The sequence below is a fragment of the Ochotona princeps genome, chromosome Y, assembly GCF_030435755.1.
Source record: "Ochotona princeps isolate mOchPri1 chromosome Y, mOchPri1.hap1, whole genome shotgun sequence".
Classification (NCBI taxonomy): domain Eukaryota; kingdom Metazoa; phylum Chordata; class Mammalia; order Lagomorpha; family Ochotonidae; genus Ochotona; species Ochotona princeps.
The window spans coordinates 8,496,894-8,514,896 of NC_080866.1; positions in this window are offsets into that span (position 1 = coordinate 8,496,894).

Consider the following 18,003-nt stretch of genomic DNA (forward strand, 5'->3'; position numbering starts at 1 on the left):
GGTGAAGCCTCCATTTGTGCTGTGGGAGCAGCAATGTCCATGATTTTTGGAGGCCAGTTGCAGAATTGCTTTTACTTTTATTCAGGTAATGATACTTTTGAGAGCTCGGTAGCAGTGGTTAATTGCATTTTCTTTTAGGCCCACTCCTTTGTGCCTGAGGTCCATTTGTGTTTCTTGTTAGCAATGTTACTCAGGTAGGGATTCACTTAACTTGTGGAATAAATTGTTTTCTTTCAGAATGTTGGAATACAACCGAGTACCCGCTGGCTGTGGTGATGTGCATGCCCACCTATTTTCCTAGACCGATGACGGTTGAAGAAAAAGACCTGTCAGTCCACCTGAAGCCAGAGTATGACTTCAGGGTTACCACTGCCACTGTAACAGCAATAGCTACTGCTGTACTGGCGGTTATGACTGTGAATGCCTTGGCACGGCAGATCTCTGTGGTTCTTCAGATGGGAGCAGTTTAACCAACATGTTTGGACTGGCTTGCTAATCATGAACTGATGAGTGGACTTGACTTAAGAACAGGTGGGCATGTTATCTGAGGTCCTCTGTTTCCAACTTAAAGCTAATCTATTTAGAAGCCTTTCAGTTTATTTGTATGGGATTTGGGATGTTCAATTTGATATAATTATACATATGGTAATCCTGTTCAATCTGTATCTGCCCTGCCCTGGGATGCTTGGGTATTGTGCACCAGTAGGGGTAGATGTTCAGATATATCAGCTTTTGCATTTATTGATAAGGTAGTGATAAAAAAAATTATAATTATAGTAGTAATAGTTCTAGAATATGGGAAGAAGATGTTAAAGTTAATTGCAGTTGTGATGTTATCTATAATTCTATTTATGTATGTGTACGAGCTCCATTTACCTGGATTGTGTGTTACTACTTCTATTGTCACCAATGGGTCCCGAGCATTGAATTTGCCCAGAGAATTATCCGCTATAAATAGCACCAAAGTAGAGATTGCCACTGTAGATCAATGGACAAATTGGATACTAAAGAGTCTTTTCTTTGCACGCCAATGGGCTGGTATAGTAGGCCTGGGCCTTATCTTATTAATTATTTCTTTGGGGTCTGCTGATGCTTCATTTTTGAGTACAGTGTCAGCAGCAGCAACAGCGGCTGCTAGTGCAAGCTGTGCTTGCCCTTCACAACAGAGAATCCCCAGAAGTCTGTCTAGGCATGTTGGACTGGTACCCAGAGATGGGTAAGTATTCAATACAGCTTCACCAACCTAAGACAGGCGCCAGGTTCCTAGCCATGTGGTTAGCCCATGACAGGTAAGGGGAGCCCGAACTCGGAACACCAAAGACAGGCAGAGTATTTGCTTAATAAAACAAGAAGGGGGAGTTGTTGGGAGCACTGTAGGTGTGCCCTGCCCTAAGATGATGCCTGGACCCTACTTCCTCTTGGAGACAGGTTTCAGGAAGTGCCTTGTGATTGGCCCTTTACTGCTTGCCTCAGGCGTGTTAGCTGATTGGATAAGCCAGGAGCCTTGGGAGAGGGGTGAGGAGGTTCTCTGTTTAATGGAAATAACAGAATTAACTGATTTAACTAAAGGTTTCTGGGTAACGGATTTAACGGATAGGAGGGATATATAAGCCAGGGAATTCTGCAAAAAGGCAGGAACTGAAGTTTGGAATAAAAGTGCCTCTGAAACACTTTCCAGTGTCTGGTTTGATTTGCTCCGCGGGACGAGAGACACAGATATCTACATACATACATCATTATAGATTTCTGGTTCTGTTAAATTTATTTTGTGAAATTTTCAAAGGTAAATGTATAATGACCTTGTTTTCCAGCTGTCTTTAATCCACGTAATTACCAAATCAGGTCTAACCCAATACAGTAACTCCTTGCTTCGTGAGAATGCTTACTTCCTGAGAAACACATTCTCATGCAGTTTTCTATGTGTATAAATACCATGCTGTGTGCTCAGACAAACTAAGATGATTACAATGTTTGTGGGTGATGAGATCACTCTTTTCTGAGAACTTGCTAAATTGTGTTATACAGTGCTTGCTAAGTTGCTTGCTATACTCAACCACGTGCATGCATATCCATATAAAAGCCCTAACAATGCAACAAAAAGATGGACACTCTTCTAGGGTTTGTAAGTGGGTGAGCAGGTGCACCAATTATGGCATATCTGTGTAAGAGTACAGAAAAATAATGTCATTGGGGATGGAGCTGAAAGCTTTTTATTTTATGCTGCCATATATTTTTGAATCTGTGTATAATTTAAAACCATTTATTTTTATTAGAAAGAGTAACGTGTGGACTGGAAAGGGAGGAGGAAGAATAAGGTAGGTAAGGAGAAAGGGAGAGTGGGAAGGAATAGACAGGCTGGGGTAGGATACAGGAAAGTAGGTCTCTCATCTGCTGATTTAGCCTGAAATCGCTACAAAAGCCAGGAGTAGGCCATTATGATGTTCTCTGCAGGTGTGTAGGTGCCAGAGCACATTGGCTATCTTCCACTATTCTGTCACATTAGCAGGAAGCTTGATCAGAAGAGGAGCACCAAGACTCCAATCATGTCCTAAATGAAATTCTAGGATTGTGGCTGATGCTTTACCGATGCCAGACCTGGCCCTGGAGATACATATGTCATTTCACATTTTCTATAGATGCTTTGTCATATTCCCACACAGTGTTGAGTCATGCCAAGTGGAGCATAATGCATAGAGTAATACCATGCGTTAACATCCTACAACCAATTATTAACAGGAGAGGACATGCACTTGGACTGGAAGGGAGGATGTCCTTGTCTGAAGGGATATTAGTTTGCCTCTGATCCCGCTTCAACATATCTACTAACACATAAACTGGGAGGCAGCAGGTGATGGCTCCTGAGTCTAGATGTCTGTCACCTGCCTGAGAAATGTAAATGGAATCTGATTTCAGCCTTTGGCTTAGCCTAGCTGTGGATGTTACATATATTTTGAGAGTGAAATAGTGCCACACAGAAACTCAGCTCCGGGGAGAACAGGTCTGCATTGAGCAGGTCACAGAACAACTGCAGGGCTGACTGCAGATGCACATCTCTGGTTTTCCTTTGGAGGAACACACAGAGTAGATCTCCCATCGCTCAAAGTGGGGCCAACTGTGGTCATCTTTACCCACGTCTGTCCCTGGTGATTTGCGTATTCTTAGAGGCAGCCCAATAGTCACATTGCAGTACCATATTCACTTCTGGGAGAAGCAGCCTGATAGATTTGTTTTCATACACATTTTTTTTTTAAAATGCAGTTTAATCTTTTCTGTGATGCAGTTCCATAGGCTCTAGGATTTACCTTCCCTCTTACCCGTACTTCACAGCCTATTTTCGCCTCTATCATCACAATAGTGTTGTCCTTCCAAAATAGTCATTAAGTTCATTACTCTGCTATTTAAGTATATACTGACAATTTAATATGAACAATACCTTAAAAGGAACTATTATAAATACTATATTATAACACATGTTATAACTTGTATAGTATATATATGTTGTTTTTGATTATATATTACATATTGTAACATATATAAATATTGAGCAACTATTCTAGGAAAGAATAAATTGAGAGAATGCAAGAAAATATTTGAACGTGATTAATTGAGTGTGAGTCTGCATGTATTTAGTGTAAATGACCTTCTCAAATAACGCATCTGCAACAGCAACAACAGAAGAAAAGCAATGCATTTATTAGATGCTTGTGCACATTTCTTAAAAAAAACAAAGCAGGATTATAAACAGAGAATGAATCATGCTCTCAAATATTGCTAATTTTGCAAATAAAAGTGATTTTCTAGCACGTTGTGAATTTCCTAAAAAGGAAAGCTCAGTACATCTGGCTTTTCACTTGAACTGCTCTTTGAGTCCCTGAACATCAATTCTGAGTTGTGAGGAAGAACTTTTTTGCAATTCATTGTTACACACATGATGTAGGACACTGATTGTTATTGAATTCATTATAAGGCCATGTGCAGCTGAAACCACATGCCAAGGTTTACATGTTTAAATGATATCTTGTTTTTTTGAACCATCAACATGGAAACAGAATGAATGACACATTGTTCCAAAGAACAATTCAAACTGTAGCCCACGTAATTTGGCAGAGAAGACAATCTCCTCATCCAAATTAGAAAATTATCAGACACGTAAGATTTACAATGCTGACATATCACTGCATCAGTTGTGAGTAAAGTTAATTTAATCTGGCCTAATTTCCCTTGTGTATGGCAAATAATCTAACCAGAATTCCCCACATATTAACCTGTGATATATTGATGATAAAGGACTTGGTATTTTCCTGTAATCTGAGTCAAATGTACATTTCATCCTATGGTCAATAAAGGAATGCTGTTGTCTTCATGGAATAATTCTCTTGAATTTTTAGTTTTTCTTGACACTATAATCTTGTAATATATGCAAGGTCAGGTGTATGTTGGAGATTTGAAAATTGAGAGGAGAACTATTTTCTCATTTTTTCTTCTGTTTCACTGCATATTAATATTCCACATATTTGCAACAGAATATTCTGAAAAACACATACTAAACTTTTGGAATTGCCTTTGAAATTTGGATAGGATAATGTAACTACACCGATGGAAGAGAAGTTGAATCCTAATTAAATATATATATAAAGTGAATCCAAACTTGAGTTATCCTATCATCTTATTCTGATACATTTCTCCTTACATTGAAATAAACTATTTAGCATGTTAAACATATATGTTCTTTTAAAATTTTGTCTTCAATAGAGAAATAGGGAAAGACATATCTCAGTGAAATTCCTGGATCAATGACATGCTCTACTGGAATTCTTCTTGTCTTGCCATATACCTCTTTGGATCCACAGTTTTACAGTTGTGCACCCTAGAAAGGAATAGGTGATGGCCAAGAAACATATTTCCTGCTGTTCATGAGGAAGTTTGAGTTTGAGTTTCTTTCTCACACAAATGACTGACCTAGTCCTGACGACTGTAAAAATCTCGACAATTGCTGCAAGTTTGCCTTGTGCATCATTGGGTAGAAGAACAATCAAAAAGAAAGGGGCAGGGGTCTTTGCCTGGAGAGCTATCAAGATTTATTTTCAGGGTTTCAGTTCCTACATACTTATAAAGCAATAACTCAAACACAACTCAGAATTAGATCATGAATGTAAGCAGGAAGTTCAAGAAAATTAACAAGGGAGCTTTGTCAAAGCACTATCAAAATGCAGAAGAGATAAAGAGTACTGTCTGACCTTGGTTAACTGATTAGACCGACCATGGATGTTCGCCTTTCCTCAAGGAGTGCATGAGAACACCTTGGAGGACTCAGTGGTGGTACCATGTATGCTGGGTGAGAGGCCCTGTTCCTCCTGTTCCTAGATACTCTTTTTGACACATCCCACACCTTGAATCTGTCACCCTCCATTTACCTTGTTGGATGCATTCCAACAACAAGAACGACCTCACCACATACATTGAAACACTTACCCACAGACTTCTCATATCTAACAATAGGAGCTAACTGATGGAGACTTTCAAAGCAAACTGGAAGATACACTTAAATTAAAGTGAGAACAACGTTCTTTTGTAGAATTATAGTATAGGCTGATTTAGTTGCTGGGCTCCATGAAATAGGTTTGGATAACAGAGCAACTTCAAAGGTGCGAAGAGAACAGCTCTCTTGTTTGGCAGGACCTAGGGTAGCTGCCAGCAGTTTGGCAGGGTCTGGTGGGTGTCTCTCTAACCACCTTGACACAGCTTCATCCCCTTTTTGCACAGACAATCAACCACTGCACTAAGAATTCTGTAATCGATTGAGGCATTGCAGTGCAGTTCTGCTGTGCAGTGCCAGTTATGGCTTATTTCGCTTGCCTTTGCCTAGCTAATTATTATTAGGAACTTGTAACTGGAATAAAGGTTATAACACATCTTCTAGTTTGACTGCTGCAACCCTAACCATTAAATATTTTGGAGAGCATAAACCAGGTAAAATAATCTCTCTCACTTCCTTACACTTACACTTACATAGCGTAAAACTTATTTCAAATTCAACAGATTGTTAATGAAAGAAAAGCTTTGGCCAAGGTAAGTTACATGGAATACAAATTACTTGGAAGTATGTCACTGAAACATAAGTCCACATAGTACGCACCAAAGGGATTTGGTTTAAACGAAGTATTTCAAGATTATTGGTGACAAAATTGTGCAGTGTTAAGACCCTGTTGTCTTGCAAAAGACTGTTTTACCATAGAAAAGATAAAAGTAACTTTTTTGTAAATACCTTTACATTGTTTAATTTGAACAGCAAAATGTTCTCATTGCCAAACTGTTTTGATGGCACTGCTCTGTTCTATCTATGTCTTGTGTGGAATTGTGGTCACTTCAGCTTTTTTTTCCCTCAGGATAGACTTGGCTAGTCATGATCTCTTTTCTTTTCTGAGAAGATTGTTGTTTGGAATTTAATTGGGAATTCTTGAATTGCTTCATTACTTTTAGTAATATAGGCCTGTTCTTTAAATATTTATATGCATTTTAGTGCACAATCAGATGAAAAGAGAGGAGGAGAAACAGAGAGGAATATCGTCCCTCTGCTTTTTCACTCTCCAAGTGGCTATAACTGGCAGAGCTGAGCCAACCAATATCCTGGAACCAGGAGCCTCTTCCTGGTCTCCATCATAGTTGCAGGGTCCCAAGGTTTTGGGCCATCCTTGCCTGCTTTTCCAGGCCACAAGCATGGAGCTGGATGGGAACCAGGATTAAAATTTGTAGCCATAGTGTTTCCTGACATGTGTAAATTGAGGATTTATTTGTTAAACAACCAAAATGAACATTTTCATGATGTTGATTGTACAAGTCTAGAAACATGGTGAATTTCTCCATCCTTTAATTTTTGTATATCTCTAATTTGGTTTATTTTGATTTGGTTTGAATAGATTTGATTTGATTAATGTTAGCTTAATTAGTATTCTATAATGTTCATTATAGAATTCTTTTGCCACAATCCAGCTCCATCTGCGTTCAGAATTCAAGAAGGCTGCATGGGTGATGCACCAAGAGGAATAAAACAGACCACTACAATTCCAGGATCATAATGGACAAGGCAGAAAAGCTGCCCCCTTTATTTTACAGAAGCAATCTCAAGTTCTGACACAGATTTTTGACGTCAATGTCAAAAGGGTGTATCCAAGTGTAATTCTGCCATTGGTTTCACCTAAAAACAATAGAAGTTCCTAGTACAAATCTTATGCCATAACTAAATCTTTTATCACAAAGCAAAGGAGAACCTAAAGAACAAGGCAAGAATGAAACCCTAAATACAAGTCCCTTGATTACCATGAGGTCAATGGAGACAGCCAAGCCAGTAAGCATAATAAAAGGCCCTTTTGCAAGTTGTTATCATTGACCTTAACCTCCAAGCACACACTGAGTATAAAGCCAACTCCATGGTAGCAAATAATGCCTGAAAGGATTCGAATTCTTCGTCAGGGTGGTCCAGTGTGTTCATGCAAAGGAAGGTAGAGCTGAGTTCAGGTTGTTGTAGAGACATCCACCGGACCCTGCCATAGGGAAGGTAATTGTTTGAGGCCATGCCTGCAATGGACAAATAATCTTCACACCATTGTCCCCCACATCCACTGCATGTACCCCAGCACTTCCCCTACTGTTATTATTAAATTTGAGTGTGTGGAGTTCTCTGCGAGTGTTTGAATCATGGAGCTCAGTCATTGGAACATGAATGGGCCAAAAGACAATACAAAGAGGAGAGCAATTAGTGTGATTCTGAAAATAAGAGAAAATGGAGAAAATGTCTTGTCAGAAATGAAAGATGAAAGAGATTGCAAAAATTGATTAGCAACACATCCCATTTATTGGCCTGAAGTTGAGAGTGAGAGATGGCAGAAATCTGGGCATTTAATTTGTGGATGCAATGATTAGGAGATGTGTCACTCCATACACTTGGAGGTGAACTTTAATATCACTGTGAGAGACAATAGAGTCATTACAAGGGGGTGGAGTGACACAATTCAATTTGTAAATACTGTGGCAAGTGGTACCAAATCTGGTTTTAAATGTTGAATTTCATTGCCAATGAATGATGATATAAGCTAACAACAAGTGAAACCAAACTATGTAAGGTGCATGCCAAAGATACCAAAGATCCTTTCCATCTTTGGCAGAGAATACCATTTCCATCCGAGGTTTAGCCATTCTTATCCAGCAGCAAGAGACAAGAGTAGCAACTTTGCACAGTTTTGGCAAGCCACAGGTGAGTTTTGTAATTTTTATTCTGACATCTCCAAGCATTGAAATAATTTACATTAGCCTACACAGAAGATGAAATGGCCACTTTGCTTGGAAACTTCATGAATTAACATTGCTGTAACACTCACTGATACAAACATGCAGTAGAGTCTGTGTGAGATGCTAAGAGTAATTTTTTGACACATGCAAATGGGTATTACTATGAATTTAAACAACTAGAAATGTTACCACAAAATTCCACATCTAGGATCATCTATGAACAGTGAATAAATGTGCATATATGGTTTTGCTAACTGGAAATTTAATAGCTTCATGTCTCTAGTGCAATATTTCAGTCTGTTAGTTCATTTCAGCTCATGGTGTAAAATCCATGGAATAGACACATTCTATAACATGAAGTCCCACAAATAGCTGGACTTGATCTACATTACTTTTCCCAGTCTGGCACAGAATCACTGAAACAAACATGACATATATGTCACAGAATTTGTTGCTCATTCAGTACTACTACTTTCACTATGACCCCAGTATCTCCCTTCAAGTGCCATTGCAGAGAAGCTCATATCATAAATGCCAGAATTCTGAGCAGTTTTACACATCTCCAACAGATCAAATCCTAAATTTAAAGCACTCTGGAGCGCACCAGTTTATACTAACATGCATTCTGTCAGAAGAGCTCTAAATATGTTTCATACTGTCAAGGATCTGCATAGAAAACTAATCCAACCCTCATGTGTGAGCTTTCATTTAATGCCCTCACAAAAGATCAAAATTAGTTTCGTCAGGACCAGCATGGTAGCGTAGTGGCCAAAGTTCTCACTTTGAATGCTCTGGGATCCATAGAGGTGCCAGTTCATATCTGAGCAACACTGTTTCCCATCTGCTCCCTGCTTGTGGCCTAAGGCAATGCTCAATGATGGTCCAAGCCTTGAGATCCTGCACTCACTTAGGAGACCTGCAAGAGGATCCTCCATATTGGCTTCTGATTTTGTCACCTGCGGCAATTGCAGCCATTTGGGGAATGACATTGGATTGAACATCTTGCTCTCTGTCTTTCTTCCTCTCTGTATATCTGACATTCCATTAAAAAAAAAAAAAAAAAGCTTGAGACTGATGTAACCGAGGGTTCTAAAATTGAGGGACAGGAGCATTATGAACTGAGCCTGAGAAGAAATAACCGCGAGGAACACTGTGGGAAATTCCCCACTATCCCCTGGGCTGAAAAAGGCGGCACACAGCAGATAAAAGAATGCAAAATACTGGGATCAGAAACACGAGAAGGACAAAGAGGGAGCCCCGGGCTGCAGAGACTCAAGTGAAATTGGCCAGCAATATTTGGGGAGCAAACCCTGGTGAGTTGCTAACACAGGGAAATGTCCACCCTTAGCAGGAGGCCAAATCGGGTGAACAAAATTCTCGGAGCTTACATAAAGGAGTCGCCAACACAGGGAAGTGCCCACCCATAGCAAGAAGAACCTGGGACAAAAACACGGTGAAATTCAATCGAATCTGGGCAGGTTTGGATCTGGGCAGACAGGTTGGAGAGGGCAACAAGGCACAGAAACAGAGAACTTGGGCGAACCTGGTAGCTGGAGCTCCCAGCAATGGGTGGTGCCAATCCCAGGGCCACAAGAACCTCACAGAAGGGACATTCAAAAGCTACTGTTTTACCTGGTGGTGTGGTCTAGCAACTAAAGTCCTTGCCTTGAATGCACTAGGATCCCATATGGACACCGGCTTTAATCCTGGTAGCTCCACTTCCCATTCAACTTCCTGCTTGATGCCTGGGAAAGCAGTTGAAAAGGTCGGACCCTGCACTCACATGAAAGACCCGGAAGAGTTCCTGGTTCCCTAGCCTCACATCAGAACAGCACCAGAAAAGGCAGCTCCCTTGGAGTGTGAATCATTGGACAGAATATCTTCCTCTCTATTCCTTCTCCTACCTGTATGCCTGACTTTGTAATAAAACCAAATAAATCTTTCCAAGAAAAAAACAAAAAACTAACATAAATCCCAGTTTTAAAGAGCCCACAAAACCACAGACCTAAGCAGGGGGAGGGGAATCCAGATGCCACAAAGAAGAAAAAAAAGCAATCTAGGTCTGCAATACCTCATGGCACCCACTAAGTGGCAGCAGACTTCAAGCGATAGAAGCCAGCAATGCCCATTATCACATAGATATGAGGCGAGGTCACAAAAAAATAAATGAGTCAGAGGAAGGAGCCATTGCCACCCCAAAAAGTCACTGAAAGGCCTGGTCAATCGCAAAGATTACAGATGAAGACTTTGAAGACCTATCCCAGAAGGAGTTCAGCAAAGTAATGATGAAACTCTTCAGAAACAATGAAAAACGATGGGAGGAACTTAAGGAATTCAAAAACCACATAATCACAGAAACAAAATTAGTCAAAAATGCGATCCTTTGACCTGAAGCACAGAATTGAGAGTTTAGCCAACAGAATTATAGCAGCAGAAGGCAGGATATCCGAATTGGAAGATTCCCAGAATGAAAGCTGGCAGATTATTAGCCAACTAGAAATACAACAGAACAAAACCAACGAGGCAATGCAGAAGATAAATGCCAACATCAAGAAGTCAAATACCAGAGCTATAGTCCTTCCAGTAGGAGTAGAGAGACAGGCATACAAACGGTGCTCAATGAAATTATACTGGAGAACTTCCAAAACACTTGGAACATGAGCCAAGTCCAAATCCAAGAAGGGCAGAGAACATCCCACAGATTTGACCCAAAAAGATCTTTACCCAGATACGTGGTAATCAAGCTCCCCACTAACGAATACAAAGAGAGAATCCTGACGTTAGCACGAAGCAAAGGCAAGCTTACATTTAGAAGCAGGTCCATCAGGATCACTGCTGACTTCTCAAAACAGATACTCCAAGCAAGAAGGGAATGGAATAAAGTCTTTGAAATCCGGAAAGAGAACAGTTGTCAACCAAGAATAATGTACTCAGTCAAGATCTTCTTTGCATTTGAGAATGAAATTACATACTCCCATAACAAGGAGAAATTAGAAGAATATGCCAGCACAAAACCAGCTCTACAAAATCTCCTTAGAAATGCGCTAGCCAGAGAAAAAGCAAGAAAACCATAAGCAAGGATGGCAAATGGAAAGACGTCCACACTAAAGTTCATGCAAGGAAGGACAATTAGATACCAACAACCTGAAAAACACACGCAACGCAGGACAAAATCGTAATCTCTAAATATTAACCCCAAACACAAATGGCCTAAATGCATCAGTCAAAAGACATAGATTAACAGATTGAATCAATAAACAGGACCTAATTATATGCTGCCTACCAGAGACGCATCCAAGCAGAAAAGATGCTAAGAAACTGAAAGTGAAGGGATGGAAAAAGCTATGTCATGCCAACCGAAGAGAAAAAAAGGCTGGTGTAGTGATCCTAATTTCAGATGATATAGACTTCAACGTGACAAACATCAAAAAGGACACACAAGGGCAGTTTATACTGTTGAAAGGAAAGATCCATTAGGAAGTGATCCTCATCCTTAACATTCATGCTGCAAGTCCAGATGCACCCAGCTTTGTGAAACAACTACTTATAGGCGTAAAGGGAGATAGAGATGAACATGCAATAATCCTGGGAGATCTGAACACGCCATTGACACCAATAGATATATCAACAAGACAAAAGCTCAACACAGAAGGTACAGAGCACACACAAACAATAGAACAACTGGACCTAGTACATATATACAGAACAGTTCATGCTGAGGCCACAGATTTTACAATTTTTTCAGCAGTGGATGGCACCATCTCCAGCATAGACAACAAGATAAGACACAAAGCCAGTCTAATTACCTTCAAAATATCAGAATCATACCATGTACCTTCTCCTAGAACTTCTGCAAAAATTTGGTAAAGTGGCAGGGTACAAAATTAATGAGCAAAAATCAACAGCCATAGTGTATACGAACAGCCCCAAAATGGAAGAAGATCTAACCAGCAAGATACTATTCAAAATAACAGAAAAAAGTATGAATCATCTGGGATAAATCTAACCAAATATGTAGGAGACCTTTATGAAGAAAATTATAAATTCTTAAAACAGAAATTGAGAAAGACCTCAAAAGATAAAACAATCTTCCATGTTCCTGTGAGGGCAAAATCAATATCATTAAAATGCCTATACTACCAAAAGCAATATATACATTTAACGCAATCCCAATCAAAGTACCCAAACATTCTTCATTGAACTGGATAAAATGGTACAAAGTTTCATCTGGAAACATAAAAATCCATGAATAGCTAGAACCACTCTTAAGAAAGGAACTTAACAGGGGAAATCACAGTCCGGGCCCTCTGGACATACTATACGGCAGTGGCTATCAAAACAGCCTGGTACTGGCACAAAGATAGAGGAGGATCAGTGGAGCAGAATGGAAACACCATAAGGGGACCCACACAGATACAGCCAAATAATCTTTGAGAAAAAGACAGGACAATCCAAGCAAATGGGAAGGTCTCTTCAATAAATGATGTTGGGACAACTGGATGATAGCCTGTTAGGAGCCAGAGACTTATGGGCCTTAGACTTGGCCTACCTGACAGACTGTTGCATTACAAAAGCCTGCAAGCATGGCTACAGCAAACAGGATATTAGGCCAAAACATCCTCTGTAGAGCAAGCTGAATAGAAACTCCACCCTTGTTAATGTTCAAATAATTAGCTCCTCACCTGTTTCAATATAGCTGATTAATTCCTTCCCTGCTTCAGTGAAGATAATTACTCCCAAGACACCCCTCCTTTTCTCCCCCTCCTCTAGAGCAGAAGCTATATATATGAGGAGTGAAAATAAAGAGAGAGGCATTTTTTCCACCAAGTACAAGTGTCCGTGTGTTTCTTGGGCCATTGCCTGGGTCTACCAGCCTGGCATTTCCAGTCCACACTCAGGGTTTGAGCATCGTGTCCTGCAGGTCGGGTCAAATTGGTGGCCTGTATGGGGATCCTGATACAGTGGAGCTACTGAGGAAACTCGCGGTGAAGAATTCGTCCGAAGCGTTTGGGGTGCTAGGCAAAAAAGGTGAGTCGATAATTGACTCGGACATTTCTAAGAAAAATGTTGTAGGGGCATAAGTGATTTCACCTCCAGACCCTCTCCCTGTCCTAGGGCATGAGGGACAATCTGAGTGACCCCTGGAACTCAGGAGGGGCATAGTCGACTTCATCTCCAGATCCTCTCCCTGTTCTGGGCACGAGGGACAATCTGAGGCCCCTGGAACTCAGGAGGGGCATAGTTGCTTATATCCCCAGACCCTCTACCTGTTCTTGGCATGAGAGACAATCTGAGGCCCCTGGAACTTTGGAGGGGCATAGTTCATTTCATCCCCAGACCTTCTCCCTCTCTTGGGGCATGAGGGATAATCTGAGGGACCCCGGAAATCCAGAGGCAAGCTTAGAATTACTATCCTGATCATTGCATGCGGTTTATACCTCACAATTCTACTTCCTCTACACCCCGGTTCCTGTCTTAAAATCAGGATTGTGAAGATCTAAGTCTGGAAACCTGAAGTTGGATGAGGGCTCCTGACAAGACCTACTGAACCCCCTCAAATGCAAATACTCAAAGCTTCTCATTTGCTGAAGTTGCATCAATGAAAACCAAGCCATCTTCTGGTTAATGAGAAGATTTGCTTACCTTTGGCTCTCTCCGTCAAAGTTGCATCCATGTCCAAGGAGAAGAGAATAAAAACCAGTTCTAAAAACTGCTATTTGACAAATGGTGGGGGTTGAGGGAAGGCATGCCCCCCTGAACATGTCACAAATGTCCAATCCACCCTTGGCCATTTTCTCAATGCATACTTAGCAAAGTTTTCAGCTTGTTCTATTGAGAGGTTTTGGAAGGCGAGAGTTGTGTTTTTGCTTTAACAACTGGGATTCCTCGATTTGTAGCTTGGTTATTTTAGTATCCAAATTATAGTCCAAATGTTTGAAAATGTTTGTTATGACATGAACTGACACTGATTGATTATTGCCAAAGGGGGAAATCAGCACGTGATAGCATGAAAGTGCTTCATTCTTTTCAATTTCTGTGGTGTTAAGAGTCTGTGCTGCTGTCCTCCACGTCACCCTGTCCTGGGATGCATAGGTTTGGCAGGACACCTGCCAGGGCCCCAGCCCAGCAACAGAAAAGGCAGATCACACTTTTCCAAAGTAAAAGCTCTAAACTTAAGTACTGATTCATTGCTAAACAGATAGAACTCTTCCTTATTACTCCTGGTTGGAAAAATGTTTTGACTGGACAATGGCAAGGGCCTGACCCTGTTCTTATTTGGGGAATGTTGGGGGCACTGCACGTGTGCCATAAGATGGCACTGAGACCTCTCCTCCCCCCGGAGCTTGGCGATACACAGGTTTCAGGAAGTACGTTCGGATTGGCCCGTAGCTGCATGCTTAGCGCGTGTGCTACATGTGATCAGAGCTATGATTGGCGTGCCTGCCGTGTGCATCGAAGACCTTTAAGCTGATTGTACTAGGATTGTATTTAGCGGTGGGGGTTTCAGGAAGAAGCAGGCCAGGACAGGAAGACGGAGACAGATGGAGACAGACGGACGGACTGAGACGGAGGACAGGGTAGGACTAAGACGGACAGATGGACTGACAGAAGAAGACTAGGGGCAATGAGGAGACTGGGAAAGGAAGCAGAGAGAAGCGGAAGAAAAATGGGAGGTAGTAGAAGTCCAGTCGACTGGCTGGGTAATGGACTGGTTGGAAAAATAAAGTTCCTCAAGAAACAGAGCCTGGAGTGTCGGGTGAATAATACTGCGAGACGGAAGATCCCAACAACTGGTGCAATGACTCGGACCCAATTTGGCCGGTAAGCTGCAAAAGCGGGAAAAAAGATAAGCAGCTGAGGAAGCCGCTGAACAGCGGGAATTAATTTTCAACTGAGATTTTTGCTCAGGGAACTGCAAAAGCGGGAACGTGCACGTAAAGCTTGCGGTGTGCAACAAGAGAGAAAGCTCACAGTTATGTGACAAGAAGGTTCACGATTAATGACTAGAAAAAAGTTAGAGCCATGGGGAATTTGTCCTCCATGGTGCACATGCAGCACCTGCGGCAAGGATTGTTAAGTGAGTCAGAAGAGACCTCTGGAAGTGAGTCTTCTGAGGATCCTCTACCCAAATAAAAGCTTGCCTAAATGCTTTGATCTGATAGCAGTTCTTGGGATGCTGATTTTGTTAGGCCTTATATTGCTGACAGGTGGTTGTTTTTTGATTAATCCAGATCTCCATTACCTGACCTTAAGTTTTTTGTTGCCTGGTTTTCCACCTTTTAAATATCTTTATAGTATGATCCGAAAGAAAAGGTCAAAAGGTCACCATGGGGGGAGGGTGGGAGGGGAGAATCCCAGATTCTATGTAATTACAACACAATGTAATTAATGAATAAATTTAATAAAAAAAAGAAAAAGTCAAGAAAAAAAAAGATTTTGCATAACTTGTCCTCTGGGCTTGCAGATTGTACTTTGGAAGGTCTTTTGTTGTGATAAATGTTTGGCAGGCTAACTTCATCTGCATATCCATGGCCCATGGCAATTTTGGAAATTTGGAGTTTAAGGGGTAATACAAGACAAGTCTCTTGTGATTTTTGGGGTTTCAATTGTGATGTTTTAAAAAAAATGTAAAATTTTATAGCAGATAATTTGTTATAGAAGTAAATTTTAACTCATTATTAAATTATTTCTAGGTATAAGTTAAATTAATGTGGTATTTATTATATATAAAGCATTTTTATAGTTTAAAATAATTTTTGTGTTTTTGACTGGTTATCAAATTTCTTATTGCTTCAAATTGGTAAAGATTTTCTTTTGTTTTAAAGGTATTTGAGTGATGATTTCATGTCAATAACGAAGTTTAATCTATAATGTGTTATATTAATAATAGCAAAAACCTTTTTCCAGATATTTTTAGCCAGCCTTAAAAGGTATCCAAGAATTCAAGTTTCCAATTCTAGGATTGCTCTTGATATTCGTATGAGGCCTCAAGAATGCCAACAGATTTATCTCCCATTTTCTGGAGAAAGTTTATCAGGCTGATTGGATTACGATGACTACCAAATGTAGTAAACTTCTGTTGTGTCAAAATGTTGTACACATCAATGGAGTTGTGAAGGTTTAAATTTTAGTTTGCATATTTTAATGAAATTGCTCTAATAGCTATATTAATGGAAAGATTAAAATTCTTATTCTTGCAATGATGAAAAGATTTCATAAAGGTGACTTTTCTTTCTCAAGGTCTTTGTTCAAGATTATTTATTTGATGGCTTTTCAGCTATTGGTTTCTGAAGAACATTGTTATTATTAAGGTTGATTGAGAATAATTTTTTAAATTTCAAAAGTGTCTCTGTGTGTGTGTGCACACATGTGTGTCTTAATGTTTGTCTTCTGTATAAGGTGTTTAAAATTGTTATAATGTGTTATTGTCTGTTGGTCAAAAAATGTTCTAGCTTTTGTGAATTAAGTTTAAACTTCCTGTAGTAAACATTTTAAAAAGCAGGTAAATTAATGCATCTGTCCCATCAGCTATCTGAATCCTCAGCTGCAAAGGCAGGACACACAATTTGCATATCAACAGCAAAAGCAGGTTGCCTTGAGCTCTGAATTCTGCAGACACTCCCAGATCCCATCCTTTTGAAGGGGAGGATCAGTCTGTATTTTCCCAGAAAACAAAAATGGTCCACAGTGGATTCCTGAGGCTTGTCTGGCAAGCTCCTGCTATAGAGTCTTGTGAAAGCTCGGGTACTGGCCAAGATGATGGCATTTGAATTGGAAGATCGACGATACCAGCAAGTATATTGGACCTTTGTTAAGCACCCCTCTCTTTCTTGTGAGCACCTAGGTCCTGATATTTCCTGCCAGTTTCTTCTTAAACCAGATTATCAGACTGTCTGGTGTGTGACCCCAGCTGTCGGGGGTCTGCAAATTTTCTTACAAATAGCTCAATTTCTGCCCATGCTTTTCTTGGAAGGTACCATACCAAGAGTTTTGTTAAAACACTGTGCGGCATAATGTTGCTGCAAGAAACCCCCAGTGGAATTTAGAGACAGGCACTGGGGATCTACAGAGATGCCTCTTCAAAGTTATTCTAGGAGCCAATGAGCCTTATGTTGATTTTGTGACTAACTTATTCAAACTACCTCAAGAAATTTTGGGGATGTGGAGTCAGCAATGCCTTTGGTAAAGCAGTTAGCATATGAATAAGAAATGATGCCTAGAGGCAATAAGGCCTTGGGAGGGTAAAAAACAAAACAAACAAACAAACAAACAAAAAACCCACAATGAAAACTATGGCAAAAGGATGTCACCCATGCTTCCAGCTTTGGTCGCTTTTTGAATGTACATGTTTCAGTTGATACCTATTCAGGTGTAATTTTTGCTCATACAGGAGAAAAGTTCCAGGACGTGATCTCTCATTGTCTGAAAGCCTTTGCAGCCTGGGGTGTTCCCTGCTGCTATAAGTCAGACAATGGACCTGCCTATACAGCTAAGGCCTTCTCCAAGTTCTGTTCAGAATTTGGCATTAATCATTCCACAGGTATTCCATATAATCCTACAGGCCAGGCTATTGTAGAGCGCGCACATGCGACTCTTAAAGCCTTGTTATTAAAACAAAAGGGGGAGTAGGGGCCTCCCTATAGCCCAATAGCCCTAAGCATCAATTGGCTCTTGTCCTATATATTTTTAATTGTTTGGTTTTGGATTTGGATGGCC